Genomic DNA, 21,081 nt, shown 5'->3' with positions numbered 1-21,081 from the left:
GTTTAAAGGTTGTCTAGAAATAGTTTCGAGGATAGTTAACAAGGATTATTTTAACTCTCGCCAATGTTAAGAGTTCTAAAACAAAATTAAATTTGTTTACGTTTCCTTGAGAGTTTCGTGTTTCGAATGAGTTAAAAGTAATTATTACGATGGAGAAAATGTTTTCCTAATTTAAATGGAACGTAGTTTTGTCTTAACGACATCCAAGAAATTTTTGTTCATAACAAATACTGATGTTCTTAGCAAGAATTGTTCCGAACAATAATCGTTCAAAAGTGTTTCAGTCCTAAATAAATATTGTTTTATAAAGTGTTCATTTTTAAATAAATATTGTTCGAAAGTGTTTTTGTACTAAACAAATATTTTCCGAAAAACTCTTGTTACAAATAAGTAATATTCGAACTGTACTTGTTCTAACTACTATATTGTTACTAATAACCACTGAACATAAACTATTGTTCCTTGAAATTATTGTTTCTTACAACTTTTGTTCCTAATAATTTTTACTCCTAACATTTATTGCTCCTAATACCTTTTAATCCTATTAACTATTTTTCTAACCAAACATTGTTTCTAACTCTACCCAACATCTACAAAGGACCACAAAATTTTTTTTAAAAGAAGTATTGACCAGACCATGTTTTTTATGTTTTTTGGGTCGCTTAATTCGAATCCGAACGAAGTTTTGCGCCATCACGTCAAGTTTCTTCAAAATGGCGGATCCAATATGGCTGTAGAATTTTTTTAAAATGTATCAGATTTACTTGAAACTTGTTACTCGGGGGTTCTTGGGGTCGCTAAATACGAATTTCACCTTAGTTTTTCATAATTCAAAATGGCGGATCCAATATGGCTGACGTTTTTTTAAAAAATTTATCAGATTTATTCGAAACTTGTTATTTGGAGGTTTTTGGGGTCGCTGAATACGAATTTCACCTTAGTTTTAAAAAATAAAAAATGGCGGATCCAATATGGCTAACGAATTATTTAAAAATTTATCAGATTTTGTATTTTTGAAAACTAAGGTGAAATTCGTATTTAGCGACCCCGAAAACTCCCGAGTATAACGTTTTAGGTAAATCCAATAATTTTTTAAAAAATTGGTCAGACATATTGGATCCGCCATTTTGAATTTTTGAAAACTAAGGTGAAATTCATATTTAGCAACCCCAAAAACCCCCGAGTAACAAGTTTCAGGAGAATTGGGTGAATTTTAAAAAAATCGACGCCATATTGGATCCGACATCTTAAATTTTGAATATTTACGAGTTTCTTTGATTGTTTAACATTATATAATATTTTTTCAGTGTTTTAAAGTGCTTTTTTAATAGAATCTTCTGCTTATTTTTATTTAAATCTTGTATACAGTCAGTTTTTTTCGAATTTTATTAATTTGTGAAGAAACTTGACGTGATGGCGGAAAACTGAGTTCGGATTCGAATTCAGCGACCCAAAAAACATATAAAAAACATAGTCCGGTCAATACTTCCTTTAAAAAAATTTTGTGGTCCTGTGCTATTAAGAAGGAGTTTACACCGTAAGCCTTAAATATAAGCCTCCGCGCGCATAAACGGATATGCCTCCATGAGGATATACTTGCGTCTGCGCAAAGTGTTTGCCTGCAGCTGTGTTGTGAAAGAGTTTGCCTTGACCACGTGTTCGCGCAGGCGCAAATATATGCTCCTGGAGACATATCCGTTTATGCTCGCGGAGGCTTATATTTAAGGCTTACGGTGTAAACTCCTTCTAATTGTAAAAGCTGTTGTTTCTAACAATATTGTACCTGACAACTATTGTTCCTTGCAACTATTGATTTAATTATTTTTTCTAATAACTATTGCTCCTTATAAGTATTGTTTTGAACGATTTTTGATCCTAACAATTTTTATTCCTAACAACTATTTATTTCAACAATCATTGCTACTTTAAACTATTGTTCTTGAAAACTATTGTTCCTAACAACTTTGGTTAATAATAATCTTCTTTTTAAAGACTACTTTAGCCCTTTTGTCCCTCCGGGACATATATGTCCCACTTAGAAAAATTTGTGATATTCTTATAAAAATCAACCAATTAATTTGCGGTAAATTTCTTTCTATTCCGAGTTACCACTTTTCCAATTTAAAAAATAGTAAATTACGCAGTATAATTACAATTATTATAAACAATAGGTAAAATATTTATAAGAAAATAGCGCTGATTACGAATCTAAAGTCAGATTTTCAAAATTTTCAAAATTAAAAATGGTGTACATTTTTTTCAACCCCTGAGTAACAAGTGTTAACAAAATCCAATTGCTGGGTTACTCGGGGGCACGAAAGGGTTAACTTTACTTTTACTACATTCTAAAAATTTTTGGGAATTTTCACCAACTATTTATGGTGAATCTTCTACATTTTCTGAGGAAAATGCTTTTCCTTAAAAAGCAGGTAAAAATCACAAAAAAATTTAATGAAAATTCCCCAAGATTCTAATGAATATGTTTCCCCAACAAATTAGTGAATATTATTTGAAAAGTTAGAAAAAATTCATCTAAACTGTAATGAATATAATGTGTCTCACAAAATAGGTCTATATTAGTCAAAAAGTAATAAAATTCCTCTTAAATTAAAAAAAATATTTAAAAAATAAATTCCTAATTCTATTAAAAATATTTCCAAATGTTTTGAGAAAAACATTCGGAAGCACGTAATAGCACGTAATATTACAGCAATATTGAGAACACTGCCTTAACATTATCAATATTCCCTCATTGTTGTCAATGTTACTTAAACATTACGTGCAACTGGGGTTCTAAAAAAATTGGAATTTATTTTTTAAACTTGGAAAAATTTTCCTAATACGCAATAATTTCCCAGAAATTTCGAGGAATATTCAACAATTTATTAGGGAAATTTTTTTCCTAAAGCTTTGTGGGGAACATTATTAAAAAGTATGTATAGTGCGTCTTTTGCCTCAACAGACTTTTCGGGAATTTTCCTCTAAAAATTTTTTACCGTGTACTTTAGTACTACTTTCCTAACAGATATTTTTTCTAATAATTTTTATTCCTATCAACTGAACAATAATTTTCCCTAAATGTTCTTGATGTAAAGATACAGTGTTTCAACGTGTTCTTATGCTAAATAAATATTGTTTTATACAGTTCATTTTCTAAATGAACATATTGTTTCAAAGAATTCTTATTCTAAAAGAATACTATACCAAATGGTCAGGAACAATTTTTCTAAATAATTTTATTGTCCCTGCAAACAATAAATTTTCCTAAATTATCTTTCTTCTAGTAAAATACTGTTCCAATGAACAATTTCTTTTTATAAGAATTATTCCAATCAAATTGTTCTGAATGATTATGAAAGTGTTTTGAGCTATTTTGTAAAAAGTTTTCAAAGTACTTTCTAAGTGCTCCTTACGAGTTATTTTCTTTTTTTCTTAAAAATTTAAAATTTGTTCGAAATTTGTCTCCTTGATAGACACTTGAAATTTGTCCAGAACACTGCATCTACTTTTCACCATGTAATGGAAAGGGCGTTTGATAGAAAATTTTCCAAGTGCTTTTAATAAAAAATCCCGTCAAACGTTTATAGACAAGGGGGAATGATTCAGTAAAGTGAGACAGATATTAAAAACTTGTGTCGTGACATAAGAAGCATTTTAAAAAAAAAAAAGAAAAAAAAGAGGATCCGTCACTTGTTCTTGAAGAGAATTCTTACAAAAGAAGGTTAGCATCGAGAGGGAGAGTGAGAGAGTCGTAGCAGGTGCATATTATTCACGACTCAGCCGGATGGATCTCGCGCGAATTCATAAAGCAGTCTTTTGTGTAGATACTTTGGGGACGTTGCTACTCTTTATGGTAATTTCACGGACCAGTGAGACTTATGAAACCTAGAGAATTTTACACGAGAAGGAAGCGTAGGGCGTTGAATTTTATGTATATATATGTGTAGGAGAAAAAAAGATGTTCATGTGATTAGAAACTTCTTTTTTTTAATAGAAAAACACTTGATAATTTTTTGTTGGGGTAAAAATTTGTTTTTCAGTACAGTTTGTCGTTGATTTTAATTTTTCTTCTTCTTCTTTTTTTTGGGTGACTCCCGGCACCAGACGGTGCATCTTGGACGCCATTATGGTCCATTTGTGCTCCTCTACTCGGCAAGTGCAAAGCACTTCCTTAGGTGCTTTGTTCACGATAACGAGGCTAAAGCGCTGTAAAAGCGACAAGGGACATTTATTATTTCGACGCAGTGTACATGGTGTATCGTTGCTTGTAATATATTGCCATGGTAAATGAATTGAAAACTGCGCGGGCTATTTTGTTGCGAAGAAAATGTGGAATGAATATAGAAGAGAGAGAGAGAGAGAGAGAGAGAGAGAGAGAGAGAGAGAGAGAGAGAAGCAGGGATTAAACGACCTCAGCTATAACCCAGTTATTCATCTACACCAAACTCTCTCCCACTCTTACTCCTCCTTCTGGCAATACCTCAAAAATTTACTTCAAATTAACGTATTCATTTTAAATTTTCAAGCGGTACAAAAAAAAGGACTTATGAAATATTTCGCCAAGAGTTGCATACAAATAACAACTTTGTGACGTTTTTAAAAACTGGAACAGCTGGTAATAAGAATAAATTATACTGATTATGCTAATTTTGAATCTCTTTTTCACAAAAAAATTGGATTTAATTAAAATTTTACTTCCGTGTGGAAATCGTCAAGTAATGCTTAGAATAATTATCAGGCCTATAATGGTCTTATTTTGACAATATCCATCAATATGTATCATGAAATGCTCCTCATTTGGTCCTGTCTGAAAAAGTGAATTTAGTTATTCACAATTATAAAAAATAATTTCTGATTTCCAACAATTGAACATAAATCTTATTTCCTCGTTTAAATTTTTTGTCACTGTTGTTTAAATCAATCTTAATTAGGCAGTTGTCCTAAATCTGAATTAGTAAAAAGTCGACTATTAAACTAAATTTTATTAGATTATTAAGAATTAACTTAATTTATTAATGTAATTAAATAAAATTAATTTAAACATTAAAAAATTAGAAAAATCAGTCGATCTGAAATTTATCCATTTTAGTAACTTTTTACTAAAATTTCAGTAAAAGAATTTTCCACTACTAAATAAAATAGTGAAATTTTATTATGAACTAGCTGTTCACAGGAAAAAAAAGTCTGACTCCGTTTACACCTTAAATTCAGCCCATGTATTTCACATAAGTCTGTCCTTGTTTAACGGGGCTGACTCCGTTTACATCTTAAATTCAGCCTCAAAAAGAGGCTGAAAGTAAAACTTTTCTTTTAGTGTGTTGTACTTGTACCCGTCTTCGACGGGTTTTAGTTTCTACTAATATATTTGAAGAGGTGTCTACCAATCGGGAATTTAATTTGACTGGGAAAAACTAATAATTAGTTACCATTAACTGTTTCATTAGAAAAATATTACTATTTGAATCAGTAAATGACTTTTCCTATCAAATACTACTTTTAACTAATTCAGATTTACAGAATAGTATTTGTCAATTTGTAGTACTTTATGCGTTTGTAGTATTTCAATTAATGTATTAAAAATTATATATATACCCAGATAGCCAAGCGTACTGGTCGTCATTTTCCAGTACGGCGTACTGAGATTATTCTCGTATTGTACCAGCACAAAATAATTAAGTATATACGTATTGGTACTGTACCAGTATAACGACGGTATGTCGTACGACTGAAATTGTAAAATAAAAGTACTCCATAAAAGTATGAGGCTAGTATAATATCATGACGTTGTACTGTCATTTATGAAAATACAGCATATTCGTACGATACAAGTACCATAACAGTTCACCGTACTCTGCGTGGTAATGCGAACATAACCTAATTTACTTTACAGTTGTCAATGACATATGCCTCCAGTGCACATGGTGCAATGATTTTTTGTTGAAAAGCTGACTTTTAGGATGCAATACTTAATATTGTTTAAATATATTGTTTATTGTTTTAATATTTGTAACATGTGTCATTATATTTAAATTAGAAATCAGTGGTTTAGTTTCTATTCATCTATATGTAATATGTGTATACTATTAATCTCAAGTGGTTTTGCTTTGTCATGATGCTTATATTTTTATCATTAGCGTATTCTAATTACTACAACAATGGACAACTTCTGATTTTTAAACTGTTTTGTGCTTTACACTTGAGAAAAAATTTTAATTCAAGAGTTACAATAAAATATATATAGAAATCGCAATATTTTTAAATAATTTTTCTTATACTCTCTAAATCTGAATCAGCGATAAGTATGCCACTATTTCAATTAGCGTATATGCGCTGTGAATTAGTGAAATTTCACTAAATAATCAGTGAAACTTCACTGATTAATTAGCGCATATACGCTGTTTTAAAATAGTGGCATACTTATCGCTGAGAATCAGTGAAATTTCGCTGATTCAGATTTAGAGAGTAGACCACATATACATGTGTTATCATTTATAGGTTAGAACGTCCAAATTATTTTCCTTACAATAAAGTACTTTAGATTATAAATGGCTATTAATCACAGTTATTTTAATGAATGTTTAAAAATTAGCAAAGCAAAACCACCTTAGAATTATTTAATTAAAATACTTTAAAACACTGATTATTCTAATAAAAGTAAATGTGGTTACAAGTTACATGATTTACATAATATCTTTAGGTACAAAAAAATAACTCTTTTAATAAAAATAAATTACTTCAAAATTAAATTGATCTTAGTAATGATTCTTTCAGAAAATTTATCATCAAATATTAAATTAAAATAGTTAATACTTAATACAGACTAAAGCACAAGAGGGGGAAGGATATAAAAGGCTTTACACGCGGTACTAGTATAGTACGAATACAGTAACCGTACGATAAACTAAATTACAAAAACGTTCAGTACACCATACTATTATCGTACTCGTATTATACGAGCATAAGCATACTGGTACGACATACTAGTACAGTACCTGTTACCGTGCGAAGGTAGATGGCGAGTACAGTACCAGTACGATTAATACGCCATAGTCGTATTGTACATGCATCGTACTAGTACGCTTGGTTTTATATATATATATATATATATATATATATATATACAGTAAGAAAAGCTATCCGTCAGTCATAGGAAAGTATGGGAATCGCATAAGTCTGTCTCACTCCCACTCATGGGATATGGCTGACGTGGTATTAATTAAGTTAAATTAGTAGCAGACGTTTCAATAATTTAAATTAAGAGAGAGAAAGAGAAAGCAAAGTTAGGATCAGTCTAGAATTGCATTACAAAACTTTGAAGGACAAGTAACTGCATTACCAATAATTATAATAGCTAGATTTTCCAAATTTCGAAATTGCAATTCCGCTCCAGTAATATATAATAGAGTTTAAAAATATTCGAAATGACTAAAAATGGAAATATAATTATCTCAAAATCTCTTTTAATGACGAAAATGTATTCATGGCTTGGAATTCACTTAAGCAAAGAAAACAGGTATTGGTTGGGATTCCAGTCTTTCAGAAAGCAGGAAATGGCTCCTTAACATGCAAGATACAAACTGACTTTGTCCTTTTGGTGGCTTACTTGTTTCTAGACTATTATCCGTGTACGCAAAACTGCACGGCTGCATCTAGAGAATTCATAACAACCTCTCTCTCTCTCTCTCTTACTCTATAGTTTCTCAGTGTATAGTATATGACAAGCATTCACTAGCATCCGACAACAAACTCACTCCTGCAACATTAGCACAACGGGAACTGTTCGCAGGAAGAATGAAGCGTCACATGCAGGTTTTACGCGCATGAAATCAAGACTTGAATTATTTAATAACCCTTGATAGGCGCTTCAACAATTTACTCTCTGAGACCTCACACATGTAGGTCTATGTGTGTATATATACAGTAGGACACGAATTTTATGAGAAAATTGTTAACAATAAACCTGGAAGAGTAAAAAAAAGGAAGAAATAAAGCAAAATGGAAAAAAATAATACTTGAAGCATGAAGAAAAGAAACTTTAAAGCAGGATGAAAATTTTACTCGGTGCTTATTTTCTGCTGTAAAAGTAGTGAGTGCTTTTATAAACACGAGTGTATTAAATCATTATCTGTTGTATGGCTTGATTTTATATATACTATCTGCACAACTCTTCACTTAAGTGACATAAATTTAATCACTTTGCTTGGCTCCAATTTAATTGAATTTTCAAAATTACGTTATATTGCGGAAAGAGGAGAAAATTGGAAGGAAGCAAAAGCAAAAAGGGTCAGAATTGAAATTAAAGAAAAAAGGACAGTAGAGATTAGTAAAAAATAAATGGCAAGGAAGGTAGAAAATAGTAAAAATAATTTGTACTAACCGTAAAAAATAACAAGGAAAAAACTAATTGGTAATAAAAATACAAAATGGTAAAAAAAAGTTGTCAATAAAAACGAAAAATTGGTAAAAGAAACTTTGGTAATAAAAGCAAAAAATATTGAAAGTAGGTAAAAAAAAATTGTAAAAAATTAGTACTAAAAGTAAGCAATAGTAAAAATTAAAAATGTAATTAAAAATATTTTTAAAAATTGTTAATGAAGGTAAAAGGATTTGTTAATAAAAATAGTGAAAACATTGGAAATAATATAAGTAAAAACTAGTAAAAAGAAGTTAACAGGAAAAGTAAAGATACTAAAAGCAAACAATGCAAACAATAGTAAAATAAAATTGGTCACAAAAATAAAAAGTGATAAAAATAGTAAAAAAAATAATAATAATATTATTATTTTATTACTAATATTAATATTAAAATAATAATAAATGTAACAATTAAAGTAGAATGCCTACAAAAAGCAAAATGATTGAAGAAAAAAAGAAAGAAACATAATAAAGATTATGATAAAAGAGTAAAGAAAAAAAAGAAAAGAAACATATCCTGATGGTAAAGTTTTGAATATCTCGAACCAATATTTAATGAGTTTTATATCCATCTGCGGTTGAATCGTTTGACCAATCAGAGACCCCTCAAGTAAGTGTCACTCTTATACTAATCGCGAGACAAGTTTCTCTGTTCAATTTCTCTGCAGAATAAACCACAAGTCGAGGTATTTGAGTATAAGTTCTCGTAAACTCTCTTCCTATATTGGTTGTGGTGAGTGCTTCTCTACCCTATATATAGTATATATATATATATATATATATATATATGTGTGTGTATATCGTGCCTAGTAGCTTAAATTTCCGAGCAGATTTTCTGAATTACAATTGTGTAGAATATTCTGTAATATAATATGTGTGCAATTAAAATAAACTTGAAATTTCTCGCGATATTTATTTTACTAAGACAATATTATTTATTATTTTTTAATTATAAATACTCTCTTTCGTTGAAAGACTGACTTTTGTTTTTAGTATTGAATTTTATACAAGAAATGTAACTTATGAGCATACGGCATTTTTTAACGTTGCACTATTTACACAAATATTTAATAATTATTTTAGTATTAAGAAACAAGTAAGGAAAAAAATGAACAAATAAGTAAATACAAAAATAAGTATAAAGGAAAAAGTAATTAATAAACAATAATAAATAAAAAATGAATAATTTAATAATAAAATATTACATAAATAAATAAATAAATATAACTTTTATATCTATAGAGTGTAGTATACACATATACTGCATTAGAGAGAATACATATGGACAGATTTAGACTGCAGTTCACGGAAAACATTGTCCGCAAAATGCACACCAGACTGTCAGCAGTGGCTGTGAGAGGAAACCTGCAACCCAGTTTCATGTTTCGCCCCTTATACTATACCATTCACCTTCATACAACTCTCTTTTCTAAAAAATTCCATCGACGAGAAAAATCCAATAGAAGTCAACCATCATCCAAACTCGCTATCAACATCGAGTTATTATCCATCGCACGCCAATACAAAACCTCAAGTCTTTTGGTATTTCGAAAAAAACAAATAGAAAACAGTAAAAAGCCAAAAAAGGGTTGGAATAATTTTTTACAGTACAAAAGAATTTTTTTTAACAATGTGTAGGAGAAAATAGCATTTTTTTGTTGTCGAGGTTCGATCTGACTAAGAATTATAATTTACTACTGATTTCAGAAAAGAAATTTAGAAACTTGTCTTTGTCTGACTATATCTGACTTTTACTACTTCATTCACTAGTTGTTAACTAAAATGATAGTTAATTGGAAAATTTGTATACAAATAAAAATACGAAAAATGTTACGTACAAAGTACCTAACAGCTATTTCTTTATTAATATCTTATTATCGCTACAGAAGTTTAGACAGAAATTTTTCGAATGCGTATTCTTTTCATATTACATTATATTGTATATAAATTGCTTACAAATTTATAACCAATATTAATGCTCTATTTCTGTTTTAAAATTTATACAGTGTGTCTGAAATAATTTTGCAAAAGTTTTTTTTTATGAAAAATGACCTTACCAATATCAAAAATGGCATTTTTTAGAGTTGAAAATACTTTTTTATAAAACTGGGAAAATTCCAGTTAATTGTAAAAATAGAGTCTGACCAAAAATGTCTTGTACTACTTAAAGAATATAATATTCAAAGAAGCAGTAGGGGAGCGTGGGGGAATTGGAGCCCCTTAAGGAAAATTATTAAAAAAAACCAACTTATCTTTATAATAATACATTGTTTTCATCATTTTCTACTCATTTCGTTATTTATCTTTAATTATGTTTAATTAGAAACTTAGAAAGAGAAAGTAAATTGAAAAAAAAAATTTTTCAAAAAAAAATACATTTTTTGTTATCACCCAATTTGTGGGGTATTGGGAGCTTTCACTTGAAATTTAAAAAACTTCTATTTTTTAGGAATATTTTTTGTTTTCTAATAGAAAAAAGTGGTAATACTTACAATGAAGCCAAAACTTTAGACTTAGAATAATTTTTTTCCTAAATTATAAATAAATAAAAAATGTTTGAAAAAAAATTTATTTTTTTATTTTTTTTACCAAAAATTATTTTTTAATTAAAAATTTGTTCATAAGGTGATATCTTTTACAATTTTCAAAGAAATAACGAAAGCCGTAACATAGTAACGAAAATTCTTTGGGCTGACACTAATTCTCCCATTACCCCACAGAATTCTTACAGGACAAAATTTGAATAAAAAAATAAAAACATTAACAAATTTTATTATTATCTCGATTTTTATACAAGTATACGAGCGATTCCATGTCAAGTGATCAAGGTGGAAAAAAATTTTTCTCCAATCGTGCCTAAACTTGGGGCTTTTGTAGTACTAGTGGATAGTGATTTTTGGTTAAAATATTTTTTAATTTAGTCAAATATTTTCCGAGGGGGAGGGGATGAAAGTTTTGGGTTTTTCGGTACAATGCTTATTTTAATAATTTTTTACTCTTAAACAATGAAACATAAAAATTTGGCCGAGTACAGTTTCGAAAGGATTTTTCATGCTCTTTCGATTGGAAACAAGCATTTTAAAAAAAAAATTTTTTTTGACCAAAAAAAATAAAAATAAATTTTAATTTTTGGGGGGGAAGGATACGATTTTTTTTTTTTTTTTAAACGAAAGCTGAGGTTTTTTCCTAAAAGAACATATATATGCAAAAGTGGGACTAGAATGTTTAAACACTGAAAAAAAGAGATTTCTACCAAATGGAGCCAAAAACCGGGTTTTGAGCACTCCGATTATCAGAAATCTGTTTTTTTCAATGTTTTAACATTCTAGTCCCACTTTTTCATATATATGTTCTTTTAGGAAAAAACCTCAGCTTTCGTTTAAAAAAAAAAAATCGTATCCTTCCCCCCCCCAAAAAATTAAAATTTATTTTTAATTTGGATTTTTTTAGGTCAAAAAATTTTTTTTTTTAAAATGCTTATTTCCAATCGAAAGAGCATGAAAAAACCTCTCGAAACTTTACTCGGACAAATTTTCATGTTTAATTGTTTAAGAGTAAAAAATTATCAAAATAAACATTGCACCGTAAGACCCCTTGATCACTTGACGTGGAATCGGTCATACATATCCACACATATTCAAGTATAATATAATGAAAAAACAGAACTAAATTATACGATTTTAACTACTTATGGTGATGTTTAGAAATATTTTGCATTTTACAACGAAAACTCAAAAAATACATTTTCCCTTGTCTTTACTAAAAATTTGTCAAGAATGTGATCATTTGTTTTGGAATGATATAAACAAAGGTTGTAGAAGATTTTCTAGACATTGCAGCGAATTTGAAGGCTTTTAAGTACGTGAAATTTAAAAGCTCCCATTACCCGCAAGCTCCCATTACCGCACGCTCCCTTATTTTATTAATACCTATACTATTATCGCTAAATAATAATTAAATACGAAAATAGTTTGTCTGACTAAAAGTGACTTCTACTACTCTTACAGAAATTAAAGTTTTGTGCAAGACTTCCGTCCGACTGACAATTGTATTGACTACTGCATCCGAAACTATAAGGATTTATTGTCATTTGCTCATTAGTCTTTAATTCCAGACGTTGAAAGTACAGAAACAAAAAACAGGATTGTCTGACTAAAACTGATTTTTGTAGTCGTTAAAATTTATAAAATTTTCAAAACAGCTTTAAACAAATTTTCTTCTATATAGAAATATGTTATATAAGACCCTTAACAATTGCCCAGATGTATGTATGTATGTGTGTGTGGATCCCGTTTTTTGTGAACATGATAACTCGAAGAGATTTCAACGAATTTAGCTAAAAATTTCTTGGTATATTTATTATAATAATATCTAGAAATGGATTGACGGACATTAAAAAATTTTTTTAGGTCGGTTTTTAAAGTTAATAGGTATATAATAAAATAGTATTCTTTGCGTCAAGACGAACCGATTGATCTATATAAAGTATAAATTGTATGAGAATTTGTAGAGTTCCACTGAAGCTAAAAATATAGAAATGTAAAAAAAAATTTCTGATCGACAGTGGAGTTTACTGACAAAAAAAAATTTACGTCTGATATAAAATTTATTTTACCACTTCTTTCTAATTACTTAGAGACAATGATTTGTCGGATTGAAATTGATTTAACTACTGACTACAAAAAATTACTAACTCTCTAAATATGAATTAGTAGATATATTTACTAATTAAAATTAGTGACTGACTTTTTGCTTCTGAATTGGTAAATTTCACTAATAGTAATTTCATTTAAATAGTAATTTCTACTAAATTATTAGTAAAATTTACTAATTCAAAAGTAAAAAAGTCTGACACTAATTCAAATTATAAATATTTATAGTTTTTACTCATTCAAATTTAGAGAGAATGTAGGCGGGTCAAAAAATCGAATATCGATGTTTTTTTTGTTAAATATAGGGGAGAGTGGGGCAAACCGCCAGGTGCCAATATCTCCGAAATGGCGAAATTGGCAAAAGTGCTATTTAGAAATTTGAAACAACCATGTATAGTATACCTTATTTTTTTAATTTGACATTTTTTACTTTTGTTTATGCAACGCTGGGAGCAAAAGTTTTTTTTTAGTTTTTTTCTACACTCTTACGAATTTTTTCTTAAGGAAATTCTGAGGAAATCGTGTAATATTTCCAAATATTAGGTCTTAGGTTTTGAAGGTACACACCTCAGGAATATTTACCACCAAAAACTTTTATGAATTTGCAAAGGGTTCTTTTAAACAAATATTTATTCTCAAAATGAGCCTGTGGGGCAAACCGGCCACCCAGGTGCGATTTTTTGGTCGGCCCATAGTTGGGCCAACTTTTACAAAGTCGGTCCAACTTCTCGTGCCAGAGGTTGGGCCAACCATACAGATGATAACGGTCGCCGTCTAATGGCGACGATGGTTGGCCCGACAACTCATAAGGAAGTTGGCCCAACTTACAATGCATATGTTGTGCCAACTATACATTTCAATGGTTGGTCCAAAGACTGACGCCAAAGTTTGCACAACTTTAAATGCGTAAGTTGGGCCAACCACAATTTTCAAAGTTTGGCCAACTTCAACAGCCAAAGGTAAAAAATTATTAAAAAACTAAATTATTTAAACAATTAACAGGTTATTATTAGCAGGAACATCAGATATAACCTTTACCTATTATTATTAAACACAATCTCATACATACATTTTCGAAAATATCTAACGCTCGCTGGGATCGAACCCCTAACCTAACTCACCGAAGACTTCTACACTGACCACTACGCTACGCTCACATGGGAGTGCATAACGCAAAATGTATATTAAAGATGCAACAGTCGGGCAAACCGTGGCCCAGAGTTCGGCCGACCAAAATAATGTAAGTCAATTAAACTGCGTTTCACATAGTTTTGCCAACCGTCGGGCCAACCGTGGCCCAGAGTTCGGCCGACCAAGAAAGTTTAAGTCATTTAAACTGCATTTTACAAAGTTTTGACAACCGTTGGGCCAACCGTGGCCCAGAGTTCGGCCGACCAAAATAATGTAAGTCAATTAAACTGCGTTTCACATAGTTTTGCCAACCGTTGGGCCAACCGTGGCCCAGAGTTCGGCCGACCAAAAAACTATAAGTCAATTATACTGCTTTTCTTGAGTTTTGCCAACCGTCGGGCCAACGGTGGCCCAGAGTTCGGCCAACCAAAACTGAAAGTCTTTTAAACTACGTTTTGATGAGTTGTGCCAACCTTTGTCGCCAAAGTTGTCCCGACGGTTGGTTAAACTCTGCATTTAATGGTTGGCTTGCAAAGTCGGGCCAACTGTGGGCACAAGTATTTGCCAAAGTTGGGCAAACTCTGGCAACCAAAACTTCGCTTGCCAAAGTTAGGCCAACCTTGGGCCAACCTTCAAACTCTGGCGGCCAACCTAAATTCGCACCTGGGCATAGGATATTTTCATTGTATCAGAGTTTCAAGAAAATTATTATTAATTAGAATGTTTTTTTCATTAAAATATTTACTTTCAATGAAAAATAATTATCTTGCAATGAGAATTAGACCCTTTAATATTGTTCCCTTGATAATTTCAAACATTTTTGTTTTGTTATTAAAAAAAATTATTTATTTAATTAAAATTCAATCCTGTTACATTATTACAACCATTGTTCCTATGATTCTTTATGTTTGTTGTTATTGTAGATTATACAAATGCAATATTATAGATAAAAAACCCAACTGCTTGGTTTACCCCAGGGGGTGGGGCAAACCGGCCAATTTGCAAATTTTTTTAAAGCTAACACAGCAACTAAACAATAAAAGATAAAGTATAGGTGTCTCTAGGAAAAAGTTGCGCAATTAAATGATCTTTCAAACAAGCCATCGAAAAATGAAATCGGTTGATTCGTTTAGTCACAAGAGTAAAAAAACCGTTAGTATGGCCGGTTTGACCCACTCTGCCCTACTAATAAATATTACTTGTTTTTTTCATAATATAAAGAATCCTATTTCTTGTTTGTATTTATAATCTCATACAACAAGAATTTAATAAATTTTGAAAAAATATTCCATGTTTTGTATAGTTATTTGATAACTTAATTTCATTTCTTCAAATTAACGAAATATTTTAATCGAGTAGGAATTTTTCCACTATTATTGTAATGTTACAATTAATAGTCGAAAAAAATTTCCTCCTCTAAAACAAAAAGATTAAAAAACAATTCTCAAAGAAATTGAAATTTTTCTTATCGTCGAGATTTCATTGTCACTTCAACTCTCTTTCTCTCTCTTTCTCTCTCTATTACAAAAACGAATTAACAGTAAAACTAAAAATCTCTCTACGAGATTTATTAAATGATGTAATCATGCTCCTTTTTAATGCAATAAAAGGGAGGGGAAGAGGGAAATATCGAATTCTCTAAACTATCAAACTTTGAAAAGAATTGAAAAGACGTGCGAAATTCTCTTCACTAACTGTTCTTATGTTATATTTTAAGCTCTTGAAAATGAGAATGAAAATGATCCTATTTTCGCAACTCCCTCTCACTCTTTCTCTCTCTGAAATAGAAAAATCCCTTCAACATTTATAGGTACAATGTGAAAAGCACGAACCATTCTCCAAAAAGATTTAAAGATCGTCAGCACGATCATCGAGTTGAAAATGAAGCAGTTATCGGCAATTCGATTTTCGCCTAGGTTGACGGAAATCCCCCAAAAAAAGAAAAAAAAACTCTACTCCTGGGGATCCAGTAGATATCTAGTCTTTATTTCCTAACGTTTTCTTTTGCGAGTAGCCTCATAGGACAGATTAGCCAATGGTGGCACGTTACATATATATATATATATATATATATATACCATGCTCAGACTAATTATTAATGTTACTGTTATTACCGTTATGACTGCCACAGGAGCACTATAACCACCGCTCTATAAAATAGCCTCTTATCGATAGATCGAACGTGGTCAACCAGCCATATCGATTTTTTTTTTAGTTTTTTTAGGTTTTTTTTTATCTTCCTCTTCTCTATGGAAAACATTGCTTAGCCTGCATATATCGGTAAATGTAGTCGCGGTCAACTTCCATGGGACGACACCGTTGAGACTCGATTTTGCAATCTTCCATCGTGCACAAGAACAATTCGATCGCATTTCCCAGGCATTTTGTATTTTTTTTTTCGTAAACTCGGTGTTTATTATTTTCCTCTCCAAGAATGCAGTTAAAAAGGGAAATATTGACAAACTAAAAATTGAGAGAATTAAAAATTAAGTTAAAAAAATTTTATTTAAGAAAATATAATCAGTGTTACCCCATAAATATTTTTTCATTTCCCCTAATTTTTTGCTGACACAAAAATGAATTCACAGAAAGTTGTAAATTATAAAAAATGACAATTGTTTAAGCAAAAAATTAATTTTAAACTTTATGGGTGTCAATCTATTTGAAATATAAAATTAATTACTGATTAATTACCAAAAAAATTGTCAAAAATATCAATAAAATTCTTTGAAAATTACAGTTTTTCTAATGGTATCAAATTGAGACAAAAAAACGTATCAAAACGTTGCATTGCAATAATTTTGAGACGTTTTTTGTCTCAATTTGATATCCTTAAAAAAACTGAAAATTCAATTATCTTATTATTTTTTATTTCAATTATTTTTATTTTAACTACAATTTTAGGAAGTAACAATAAAGAAATTTTCAATTACTTGTTTATAAAAATAAAATTATCTTAAAAAAAAAGAATTAAATATTTAAGAAACGTAATTTTTCAATTTCAATCTATAAAAAAATTTCGATTTTTTAAACTTAACTATAATTAATAAAAAATTCAATTGTAACTTTTTCGAAAGTAAATTGGTTAATATGCAATAACTTTTTTCTCTTTAGATACATTCTAAGGAAGAGAATCCACCATATGGCACTCTTCGCACTCGAATTTTTTTTTTTTTTTTGTGTCTGTGTAATTTGACCCCTTTATACTCTTATACACATCCCGTGTAGAAATTGCCCACCCGGGCCCAGACCCCGCATGAAACAGGGAACCCGACCGGGCCCCGGTCTGGGAGCTCGGCAAATCGGGGCTTTTGCCATGGCCCCGGTCGGTTTTATTGTTTCACCCCGGTTTAGGGAAGCCCGGTCTGGGCCCGGCCAGGCCCCTGCAAAAATTTCTACACCCTACACGGGATGAGTATATTCGATTGATACTCTTTGTAAAATTCATTTATTTACTAAATACCTATTAAATTAAAATCTTGTTTATTTTTTTCTCTAAATGTTTATCAAATTTCATTATTTTTAAATTAATTTCACAAAATGTCATTTCATTTAATAAATTTTTTTTTAAAAATCTTAAAATCTTTAACAAAATTGCTCTTGCTTTTAACTACCCGTGCAGAAATCGCCACTTTTGTTCCCGATTACCGCCCTGGCCCCGGTCGGGTTTTCATGATCTGGCCCCGACTTCGTGGCCCCGACCAGGACCAGGCCGGGTTTGCCCAAAGATCTATAAACAGCGCACAATGGGATTTTTTTTACAATTTACTGTTCAAAACTGTCTACAGCCTACAATTCTTAACCGGTTTCAGTATTCTTTATTTTAAATTAAAGGCGAATAAATTCTTAAGACATCCCTTTAGGTCAATTTTTTAGTTCTTAATTGTTTATAATTTTTATTTTCAATCAAAGTTAACAAATTAATACAATTTTTCAAAAAAGGAGGCTTATTTTCTTATTCCGTTGCTGCATATGATCTGAATCTGGTTCAAATTAATACAATATGACCACCACACAATTAATAAAACAGAAAGTAATTTATATCAATTGTTATAAACAATATTAATGTTTTTTTCACCTTTTCTTTTTAATTTAAGTTCATTTAAAGAATATTTGTCCTTTTTGATTATAAAATAACTTATTTAAATTGTTATAAACAATATTAATTAACAAATAGTTAACATTGATTCCTATTCCACTAAAAATTTTTTTTCACATTTTCTTTTTAATTTAAGTCTATTTAAAGAATATTTGTCCTTTTTGATTAGAAAATAACTTATTTAAATTGTTATAAACAATATATTAAATAACAAATAGTTATGTAACTTATGTTCCTGTCCACCAAAAAAAATTTTTTTCACGTCTACTTTTTAATTTAAGTTCATTTTAAAAATATGTGTCCTTTTTGTTTAAAAAATAAATTATTTAAATGGTTACAAATAATATTAATTAACAAATAGTTAATTTTTGTTTCTTTCCACCAAAAATTTTTTTTTCACGTTTACTTTTTTATTTAGATAATGTTAAAAGACCACGGATATATAATATTAAATATTTAAATAAGTTATATTATAAGCAAAAAAGACATATATTCTTTAAAAGAACCTAAGTAAAAAAGAAAATTTGTAACAAAAATTTTTTGTTGGACAGGATCATAAGTTAACTATTTGTTAATTAATATTGTTTATAACAATTTAAATAAGTTATTTTTTAATCATAAAGGAAAAATATTCTTCAAATGAACTAAAATTAAAAAGAAAATGTGAAAAAAACATTTTTTATTGGAGAGGAATCAAAGATAACTATTTGTTAATTAATGTTGTTTATGACAATTGAAATATATTACTTTATGGGTTTTTAATTGTCTGCTGGTAATATTGCATTAATTTGAACTTATTTAGAGTATGTGCAGTAACGGAATAAGAAAATAAACGTCCGTTTTTAAAAAATTGTGTTAATTTGTTAACTTTTATTGAAATTTGAAAATAAAAATTATAAACAATTAAAAACTCAAAAATTGGCCTCGAGGGATGTCTTAAGAATTTATTCTCCTTTAATTTAAAACAATAGGACAAACGCACCAATTGTCGAGGGTGAACCATTTGTCGATGTTATCATGGTGATAACCAAAAATATTGCCTAAAATGTTAAATTTATTTGTGGTTAGAATATTAACATATTATTTTTGACATTTATAACTCTTAAAAACTCTTAATTATTTTTCACACTTAAATTGAAATTCCATGTTTAAGGCAAAAAAATAAATTATTATTAATTAATAATTTTTAGTATTATTGTGAATTATTAATAATAAAAAATTTTTTATTATTTTAAAAAATAGTTAAATTATAAATAATAGAGAATAAATAATTAAATTAATAATTTTTACCATATTATTATGATAAACATATTAATTTATATATATAACATACATTTTTAATAATTTTCCTATAAATAAATATGATACAGTCAATTTATTATGATAACACTGTATATAACGGTCCCATGATTCAAAAGGAAGTTTAAGCAAGGTCGCTTCCAAGCTTGCGTGGCTATGCGGTATGTGTATTCGACTTGCGTCCTCGAGGTCTAGGGTTCGATCCCCCGTGCGTGCGATATTTTTCCGTCTTAGTTTTAAGTGTTTTGTGTATTATTCTTAATAATGTTACATAATGTATAGGTTTAAATAATTATTAACAATAATAATAATAATAAATTAGGCATTAATTTAAATAAGATAGTCTGTTTAAATTAATGAAAGAAAATAAGAAAAATATTTTTTTTAAAAACTTAGTTCAATAAAAGCAATTCTAATAATTATTTACATTTTTAATGACACTCATAAAAATTTATTTACTACAAAAATATTAATAATAATGATTAATATTGAAGTAAATACTCCCCATGCTTTACACTGCAAAAACTGGTATCTCACTCGTGTCTTAAAATGAGTTGCTTTAAGTGTTTAAACCATTGAGATACAAAATCTGTTTTATATTGAGACATTTAATTTCATCTCGTGTCTCATTTTAAGACATTAAAGGTAACTCAATGCGTATAAGACACGTAAAACGTCTTCTTAGTGTGAGACGGATACTCGAAACACATTTCGTGTCTCAAAATGCATTGCTAAATGTGTAAGATACTTTGAAACGTCTTAAAATGAGACACATATCTGTTTCAAATATGTGGACTAAGACATCTTATGTGTTTCAAATATGGGACAAAACGTCTCAAAATGAGACACTTGGTTTTGCAGTGTAATAATCAAATAACGAGCTTTAATATAATAAAATGCAGTCAGTATTGGATTTCTACCTGGGTAGCGAAAAGATCGGGGGAAATCCCATGGCCCCGACCGGGTCCCGACAGGGCGGCCAGATCGGGCAAAGTGCCATGGCCCCGGTCGGTTTTAGTGTTTCAACCTGGCCCCGGTCAAAATTTCTGCACGGGTAAAATCTTTTCTAAGTTCATTATAATTAATTACAACACGAAAGTTATTCTAGGTTTTAATTTACGGAAATAAAAAACATCAAAGTATTGTTGTAAGATTCATTGTAATTCAAAAGTGGTAAAAAAAATTCAAAAAGAATACGAGATTTTTAAATTTTAAAAATGTTTTTTGATTCCCTGACTTTTTGCCCTAATTCCCTATAGAATTCACTGACTTGTGGCAACCCAATGTAACTGACTAAAATTTCAGTTCATTATTTTTTCAAAATTAACGTTCTAGTTTAAATAATTCCCATAATTTAATATTTCTGTAATTATTTTGAAGATAATTTCACAAGAAAAAAATAGCTTATTATTAGTAATGTTATCTTTTTCAAAGAAGGGGAAATTTATTTAAATACGTTACTTTATGATTCCATTTTTTTAGTAT

The sequence above is a fragment of the Leptopilina heterotoma genome, unplaced genomic scaffold, assembly GCF_015476425.1.
Source record: "Leptopilina heterotoma isolate Lh14 unplaced genomic scaffold, ASM1547642v1 Lhet_11, whole genome shotgun sequence".
In the NCBI taxonomy this organism is placed as follows: domain Eukaryota; kingdom Metazoa; phylum Arthropoda; class Insecta; order Hymenoptera; family Figitidae; genus Leptopilina; species Leptopilina heterotoma.
Note: the sequence above shows the minus strand (reverse complement) of the source record.